The 9,870-nt window shown below is 37.5% G+C and overlaps 1 long non-coding RNA gene across 1 annotated transcript; it reads right to left on the reverse strand.

The window, feature by feature from the left end:
- Positions 1 to 8,137: 8,137 nt before the first annotated feature.
- On the reverse strand, positions 8,138 to 8,977 carry LOC135704666 (uncharacterized). Its single transcript, XR_010517798.1, has 2 exons — positions 8,854 to 8,977; positions 8,138 to 8,362 (listed from the first exon to the last, which is right to left on the reverse strand). It is a non-coding gene; the product is annotated as an uncharacterized LOC135704666 (long non-coding RNA).
- Positions 8,978 to 9,870: the final 893 nt, after the last annotated feature.

Raw genomic sequence — 9,870 nt, forward strand, 5'->3', positions numbered from 1 at the left:
TGCATGGAAAATGTTTTGTAGAACAACTAAATAAACAGAAATGAAAATTTTCAACTTAAAAACACTAAAATGCATGAAATTTCACCAGTTTTTTTGGTACTTTCAACATACTTTTCAATTTTAATGTATGATAATTAACATTAATCGAGTTCTTTTCCAAAGAGCATTGATGGCTAAGATTTTAATCTTTCATTTGGTATGTTGAAATCAGAAAACCACATTAAGATTAAAAAAATATAGCTAACCAAACTTGGCAATACAAAAAAATATAAAATGTTGAATAACTCACTTAGCAGTCATTTCCGACCCTATGTTTCATGGCAATTTTTTCATAACTTTAGGAGCCCTATCTACCCTAAAAATATGTAAAACCCGGAACCAAACACCCTGTATATATAGCATACATAGTCACATAATCCACAACAATTTTTGCTTCTGCTTTTATACGTTTGTTTATTCAAAGTGAATACTTCAACAAGTAAAAAGCTACCTAGACAGAGCACATGCTAAAATCATACGGAAAACAATGCATGGTTTTATATTTAAGGATGAACTTAGAAGTGAAATAATCAGTAAGGAAACAAAAGCTCTGTTAATCCAAAGATATTCTGTACAGCCACTGTTTTACAAACAATAAATTTTAAGTGTTCTTGTTGTTGTTTGTGGGTTTCAAATGCGTTAAAGAGGAATCTTACCCAAGCTCTTCATCGCATGAAAAAAAGTGAAATTAGATGGCAGTTCCTTCATATGCAGAAATTGCTACCACATAAACTCTATAAACCCGCACCCGAAGAGCCCACCGCTGGACATTGGTAGCCATGAGTCAAAGAGCATGACGTCACATTATAGCATTCTGAAAACTTTGTAACGTCAGGCTCGAATGTAGTGTAGTATTTACAGTAAGGGTCTGTTCATAAACTACGTAGAAAGTTTTTTTGGGATTCTTGACCCCCCCTCCCCCTCCCCCTGCGTAGACAATTGTCCATACAAAAAATTTAAAATTTGTATGGGCCGTGTTTATTTCAACACCCCCCCCCCCCCCTCTAAACTGCCTACGTAGTTTATGAACAGCCCCTAATGTCAAATATGTTTTTTAAACTTCATTTGCAGAGTCACTAGAAGCACCCAGTTTACAATCGATCAGAAGTACTGACAGTGTACCTACTACAAACGATGATGAAATCATTCAGCAACTCAAGGAAAAGTTTCTAGAAACTCATGATAATAATGAGATGTATCGCATTCTCACAACTTTACATAGAAGCTGGTCAGCATATAAAATAACGAAGAAATTCGGTGTTTGTCAATATATGGCGGATCGGATCAAAACACTACAGGAGAACAAGGGGATAATGACGACACCAGGAAGAAAGTTGAGCAGGGCGTCTTTAGCAGAAGAAACTTTATCATTCGTGCGTGATTTCTATACCAGTTACGAAATAAGCCGAGCCTGTCCAGGAAAACGCGACTTATTAAAAAAATTTGATGGTAAGGTTTATATACAACGATGATTAGTATTGTGTAATTTGCAAAAAGCTTATGCATTTCTTTTTTTTTTTTTGTAGTGATCCAGTGGCAGCAACTTGCTAAAACTCTACACTGGACCCCTTTTATTGGTAAATTTTGCTTCTATTTTAAATCAACACACAGACGTTCCTAGGCTATGGTGCCCGTTTGGTCCCTGTTGTTTTTGTGCTGATCCAAATAGTTTTGATAATATAATTGCGCATTCTTGTTTTTTTAAAAGGTTGATTTTCGTCCCAGTCTTGTCTTCTGTCGTCACTTATTTTGTCATTTTGTCTTGTGTATTAACCCCCACTTGTCTTGTTTATTGTGTCAACTTGTGTCTATTGTCCTTCCCCATCTGTTACTCTGTCATGACTAATTTCATTGATATATAAAAATAGTAATATCAATTACGGGATAATATGGTTATTTCTCGATTACTTTTTCAAAGGGAAGCACCAGCTCCTGCAAACAATGCATCCGATCGTCGATCCGGCGCAACCGGCAGCTCGCACACGCTTATCAACACCACCAGCAGTTAGAGGAAAATTTCCCCTATCTGATGATAGTGCCAGCACGCGCGGGCGAGCCACCAGTTACGCCAAATCGACGACCAAACGCACCGCCTACAAAAGCCGATACGCATCCTTGAAAAAGTTATCGAGATTTCTACTAATTAATGAATTATTGACAATTACCTCTCATGATCCTTGGCTCTGATTTTAACTTACCACTTTTTGATTATTTATCAAATAACTCTCCCAGAATATATAACTCCCCGATGCTTTGTTGGTTTCTGGTCTCATTTGGATTGGTCCTGAATTTGTTTGACATCCTGTTCGAAGTAATTCTTTGAGTTCCAGCTTGTACGTGTCTCACGTCATATGATTCGCCATACACAAAGATAATGGGTTAAAAGGGAGTAAAACATACATAAAGGTAGATTAGTATTAGTTGTACTTGATCCAAACAATAGAAAGAAGCATAGATGACTTAGTAGAAAAATAAAACTAATAAATAACTAAAAGTGCAATGGATAAGTGTTAGTTCCGGGATCATTTTAGTGTTAGTAGTTATGTTAGTTTTGATCCGTATTCAGCCCTGCTGGCCCCTCAAGCACTATTTGCAGCAATTGTGATAAGATTATGCGACACTGCTACTCCTACTATGTTAGATGTATGACTTGTCAATTTTCGCAACGCAATGTCTTTCAATAAATCACTCAATCAATTTGATGTTTGAAAATTTGCTCAAAAGGGCTTTGTTGACACATCATACCTTACCGAAAACTAAAGCACAATAATCCTAATTCTTATTTCAAACCTATCAACATATTTAACACATCTTTCCTAAAACTTCACTTGTTCGTAAGCGCCTGGTTGAAGATATGACTTTCGCTATTGACATTGTCTGTAATTAACAAATACACTAAATAGGAAGATTTATTATACAACTTCATAGGCTAGTCGCCTCCCTAAGCGGACCCCCCGCGTCCTATCTCTTATGTTAATTAGCTTTCTGAATTCTATAATTGAAGTTTATTTAATAAATAACTGAAATCTCTAATCTACCTACATAATCCATGCTTTTAAACTACAATTTAACGTGTTTCAAGTACTTCTGGCTTTTACATATCTTATCTTATATCTTTGTTCGTCCCTTCAAGTGACTAAAATGATACCTTCAAGTGACTAAAATGCTTCACTTTGAAGTTAGTTTCCAAGCTAATTTTAAATTGTATATTGTATAGGGTAAATGTTCCAACTACGCTCTCACATTTCCACTATGTGGCACCACAAAAATACATATGGGCATGTCACAATAGAAGCACACCACAGTGGAAATCCCGAGCCATAGTTCAAACACTTATCCCAAATCAAAATGAAGCACATATAAGATTAGTTACAATACCATGTACAAAAATGATGTTTAACATTGTTTTCTGAGTAATACCTCAATGAAAACAACAATGAAAGCTTGTCACGCAAATAGAAGGAGCACTGTTGGGCACTTTCTGAAATATTTCAATAGTATAATTCCCTTGCAAACCCAAATAAATCTATCTGCGTAAAAAATAAATAAAATAAGAGTGATTTGCGGCAAAACCCGCCAGTATCACACCCAACGTCAGTGCCTATACGTAAGCGTACTACGACGCGGCTCTCAATAAAAGGAGTAACAAGTGTGATACTATCACTGCTAGACTAGATCTTTGGTTCTCTCATGCAGCGGTTTATCAGAGAGGGGAAGCTTAGTAATCCCCATCGCCTGCCCATGTCGCCATTCTATCGCGGCATGAGCCAGCAACACCGACCATAAACCTACCGTCTCCAACACTCCACTATAAAGCATGAAATTAAGCCCGCCCACCAACAGCAAGGTGCAAAAACTAGCCAAGGGGAGGGAATTTGCAAAAAGTTTATGCATTTCATTTCAATACTCCTTCCATAGGGCCCTTTCCATGACAAGTTGCAAAAAATTCCACACGGCAGCAATGCCAAAATCTTTTTGCATGTTGCATCAGTACCTACGAGTCCAAGCTGTAACTCATAGGTATATCACTCGTTCGTTCACTTTTACATAAGCTCCAACCTGGCTTCGTGGTGTTAGTGACATTTGGAAATGTTTGGTGGTGTTTGTATTTATTCGCAATGTTCATCTATTTACCTGAAACAGCTGTTTGTAGTGACGTCATTGCTTACGAACGAGTGATATACCTATGAGTTACAGCTTAGACTCGTAGGTATATCACTCACTCGTAGGTACGATATAATGCTTCACATAAAACAAGGAATATTATGAAAGAAATGATCAGTTAGAAAACAAAGTTTCCTACTAGAACAGTTGAATCGAAGAATATCTAAAAATGAAACGTAAGTGTTCAATGTGTGGTGTTTGGATGTTGAGTTCATGTGCCAGAAAAATCACCAATAAATTTTACGATTATGCAGTGGAAAAAAAGATTAAAATATATGAGAGTAGCTCCTTCATTTGTCAACGTTGCTACCACAAACTATATGAACCCAGTGATGCCGTGACCGAATAAGCCGTCGCTGCTTCAGGTACGTTATTTGAAAATTCATGTGATTCTTCTTTAAATTTCAGTTCTTTTCTTCAAACTACTAACTTAAACTCTTCTTTTTTGCAATCATTTTTCAGAGTCCATCGAAGCAACCAGTATTGAATTGATTGCCGTTGCGGGACCGTCCAGAATGGTTCCCTTCCTTTCCAAGGTAAATAATAAAAAAATAAATAAAAAAACAATAAATGTTTCTAATAATCAGTCATTTTTATATTTATTTTCAGAGTCAGTGGAAACAACCAGTGCAGAATCGATCGTTACCACCTACAACGCACCTTTGTCGGACGAAAATAAATTCCTTATACAACTTAATTAATTAGGGAGGGAAACGGATTCGAAACTCATATGTCATTAGCCAAATACATCCGTAGACCATAGGTCCACCGTTGTATAATTGGCAATGCACCCGTGTACTGAATGGGAATTGTGGGTTCGAATCCCACCGGTGCCCTTAGATTTTTTCGCAAATTTTCTCACACGCACGTCTCTTGTGTGTGTGTGTGTCATCCTCTATCCCTCACCCAGCCGGGGGCGTTGGACAAGTAGAACTGCGAATAATTTGATCAAATCTCATGCTCCGTAATGGTGCCCTTTATGTTGTGAAGACTAGTACTTCAAAAAGGGTAACTTTTGAGGCAAGACAGGGTGTCCTCAACAAGTTAAGGGAACAGGATGCACTAGATGTCCACAACAGGTACAGCAAAACATCACATAGACGCCCTTATTCACACTAACTACTCAGGGGGTAGAAGGTCAAGAAGAGCCACCGCCGCCAACTAAAGCTTGAACCGGGTACCTGGGACTCCCACGATATACCCGCGGCAATGGTCAGCAGACGATGCCCTGTGCGTATTTAGTATGTAATATGTTTTATTTGGATACACAAAATGTTTGGGGCCATGCGTCATCTAAACCATAATTTGCATCACCACAAATACACTTGTCAACAATCTTCAATTGGAACGTTCTCACCAAATCACTTCACCCGGGAGCGCATTCCCGATGCTTCCACGCATATTTTTTTTCCTCCACTCCAACCACACAACAACCACTTTTCTTCACTTTTCTTTTTCAAGTCACTCCGTGTATAAAAGCAATGCACATCTCAAAACCCTGACAATAGATCAGCGCACTTCTCATTACCGCGTAAATAAACAGAAATTAAAATTTTCGATGCCACAAATTTCTGGTCCGGGAGAAACAATCAAACCACGCCAATTTTGCAAACATGATGAATCATGTTTTCTTTCTCGATTCTAAAACTTCTCGGAAAGCGAGAAACCAACACTCACACACGTATAACCGTCCGGGAGGCAGAGTGCCAGCGCTAATCCGGCAAATGCAGCCGAAAACTATGAAAGCGAATGCACGCACAAAACAGAGAACGAACTTAACACACAACCGTATCCAAAGGCGTTAGAAACTCGACTCCCACCATTTTCTCACACGCACGTCTCTTGCCGATGATATGTGCTAACCTCTCAGTATCTTCTAACTGTCGCATATAACTTAAGGATAAATATAAAGAAACGATAGACAGCAATGAACGATACAGGATTTTAACCACACTTCCCAAACGTTGATCTACATATAGAATTATGAAGGAGTGCAATGTTTCCCAACATATGGCCAACCAAGCAAAAGCACTGCAGAAAGTAATAATGTCGGTGCCTGTAAAGAGGTTAAGCAGAGGAGAACAAACGATAATGCTTGTTCGTGATTTTTACAATAGTGATGATATAAGTCGTGTTTGTCAGGGGAAAAGAGATTATTTAATATCTTAAAATGATGAAGCCGGAATCTACGTACAAAGAAGATTAGTTTATTTTTTTTATTATTATTGTCACTTTAACACTCTTGGGTTGTCCGGGGGTGAGATTTGAACTCGTGACTTTGGCGTGAGAGGCATGGATGTTAACCACTACACCGGGGTCGTTGTGCAGGATGCAGTTCAAGGCTTTCATTGGGCGAACGCCCAATGTACTATTCACCCTCGTGTTATTTATTTTAAAGACGAAGAATCGAACGATTTGAAATTTACTAGTTTTATTGCAATTGCTGATTTCACTAAACATAATCATGTTGCAGTTCGTGTATTTCTTACGCATTGTCTAGCGTTCATAAAATGTAAATTCCCAGACTTACAACAGATTTACTTTTTCTCAGATGGATCAGGAAGCCAATATAAAAATAAGATGACCGCTTTTAATTTATGCAACATGCAAAGAGATTTTGGCATTACTGCCGAGTGGAATTTTTTCGCAACTTGTCATGGAAAGGGCCCTTGTGATGCTTAGGGAGGAGTATTGAAACGAAACGCTGTGAAACCGAGTTTGCAAGCCCACCATATAACAACGGCCCAAGAACTTTATTCATGGGCTATTCATGGATTACAATAAAATGGAAAGAAAATTGAAACCGTTATATACGTGTGAACCAAATTTCGGGGACACAGTCAATTCCATAGTTTTAAGCCTCAAAACGAAAAGTGTATTATTGTCAAAAGGAAGAAAAATGTGTGAAATTGTAATTTAAGAAAATAAATGCTTCATGTTTCACTTATTTTTCTTCGACCTCGTCATTATTTGTAGCATTTAAGTACTTATCCCAGAATGTTGATATCAAATTTAACAATATAAAACTGGGGCCTGTTTTAAAGCCACGAAGACTTCAATCAGGGAGGGGAGTCCAGCCAAAACGCTCGGTAAAAATATTTTAAAATTTTAGGAAAGTATACGAGGGGGAAGGTAGGATCTGCAATGTTTAAAAATTGGTCTACGTGATTTATGGACAGATTTAACTAAACCTACCTAACTAATAATAACTAAAGATTTCAATAAAGTAAAGGAGATAAATCTATTCAAATCTCTAACCTAACTCAAAACCATCATAGTGAAGTAATGTTGTTAGTGGAATGCTTAAATAAAACAGCAAAAAAGGTTATCTTCCATTTCATTCCACTTAATTAATTTTGGTATCCATGATATGTGCAATGTGCAGTGTTCATCAGTATCATTCTCAATTTCAAAAACAATGAAAGTACTTCAAGTAATTGCACTTTATAGTCGTTTTCCCTAAATTATTTGGAATGCTTTTGCTTTTTGCTGTATATAATCTTACAGAAAAGCAAGTACGGGAACATACCTAATATAGGACGTGAAGAAATGAAGGAGGGGGTGGGTGGTATTTTTCCTGATTTTTGCGTGACGTCCTTAATTCATGCTAGTTGAAACAGCTAGTAGACAAAAATATAATAATTAGTCATACCTGTTTCAGATCGGTTGTTTCCTTTCCAGATGACAGCAGCTTGATGTACGAGCCACCACATTCCTGGCCGTCTTGAAGATTAACTTCATACTGCACTACCAGCAGTTTGTCGGAAAAAACGAAAGGACGATTCAAACGAGATGCAATTGCCGAATGTTTGGCTTTCGTTTTCAAAACCAATCCTAAATCGTTCGGCAACAGTGGTTTCTTGGGCAACTCTACATCCCACTCACCGTCGTATTTAGCTATTTCATCAGCAGTATCATCCTTCTTTGCTTGAGATTTTATCCATCGCGAAGAGAATCCTTCCTGGTCATCAAAATGGTCAGCAAAATAGTATTTTGCCGGATCAGCATACGGACTCTCGTATGATAGGTCATTAGCGGCATCATCAGATAATACTCTTTCATCTTTCGTCTCGACCGTCACTCCATCGTCGTTAGCAGAAACCTTCGGCGCCAGCAGCAGAACCGATCCAAGTAAAAGGAAGGCCTTAGCTTTTAGCATCTATAAATAAAGCATAAACAATAAATTTACACAAAGTTATCACCTATTTTCCATGATAGATCAATGAAAATATACTCGATTACTTTTTCAAAGGGACATATCTGCTTTTGTAAACAAGGATTTAAACAATTATTTTACAGATTTTTCAAAAGCATATACGTCCCTTTGAAAAAGTAATCGAGAATAAAAGGTTTCTCACACCCATTTTTCATGTTAACATGTACCTTGGTACTTAAACTTTTACCACGCCGTTCTATTTTCAGAGCCCATTCAAATCCTATTAACCAACGTCTAATCAATACTGTGGTACCCGTACGAATATATTTACTAGTTATTTAATACATGCAACGACCGAACATTTCTCCGGCTTCCAATACCGAAATTTCGGTCTCGTCTGATTTTTTCACTTGCATGCTACTGCATAAAGCAGTTTTGATCTTATTGAAGATTGATTTATATTTTCCCAAACCAGACATCCTTCAATATCTTACCTTACTGCATAAACGAATGAAATCAATTCTTTTGTGGATTATGGAAACACGATGATCTTATTGAATAATTGATTGAAACGATATCTAGTTACTTCAAAACCACTGCTCATAGAAACGACACTGTCTCAGGTGACTTTTAGATGGCTAATAATTTTATTCCCTTTTTCCTGCTTTTTTCGACTTACCGATGACGTTCCACACTGTATCAAAATATCATCCTCTTTTCGTGTAATTCCCTCGACCTACACTGCAACTGTCATGTACCCATTAATGGGTAAAAAAGGACCCATTTTTGATGACTATATGAGGCTGTCAAATAATGGGTGAAGTTCAATTTCAAATAATGGGTACTCTTTTACAGAGCGCTTCGGGCGAGAATAATGAGTACTTTTTTACTCATTAATGGGTGAAAAGCAACTTAGATAACATCTTCCAGTCCTCGCTTCAGTCGCAAAGTGTCTTAACGATGTCGAATGGAAATTGCTCGTTTGAAAAGTAGGTATTTCTTATTTTATTTCTTTCTGCCCACATCTAAACATCAATCTGAAACTTGCAGGGACAGAACTAGCCGGATCAGCAAGGAGATCCCAGGAGAGCTTTGGGAGCACCATTTCTTGCACGAACGATGGAAAGACCACTGGATGGAAAATGGTGAAATAAAGATATAAATATAAATAACGTTTTGTATTCTTAACTATTCATTGTGGCTCTTTCAATGATCCATAAATCATACAAATTCTAAAAGAAAAATCCTGGTTTAAGGATTTCAAAATTGGGTACTTTGTACCCATTCTATAAAGCCAATTATTATTTAAAAATGGGTAAAAAAGTACCCCATGATTTGACGTACAAGGTCTTTACCCATTAATGGGTAAAGACGTTTTACCCATTAAATGAGTTTACCTACTTTACTTCGAAATGGGCACTTTTTCACCCATTAATGGGTACTTTCCAGTTACAGTGTAGAGTCGGTGTATAATGAGTCACGCCAAGAGAAAAACAGTTGAACTCGCATCA

The sequence above is a fragment of the Ochlerotatus camptorhynchus genome, unplaced genomic scaffold, assembly GCF_037179485.1.
Source record: "Ochlerotatus camptorhynchus isolate MF236.1 unplaced genomic scaffold, CSIRO-AGI_Acam_v1.1 ptg000245l, whole genome shotgun sequence".
In the NCBI taxonomy this organism is placed as follows: Eukaryota; Metazoa; Arthropoda; class Insecta; order Diptera; family Culicidae; genus Ochlerotatus; species Ochlerotatus camptorhynchus.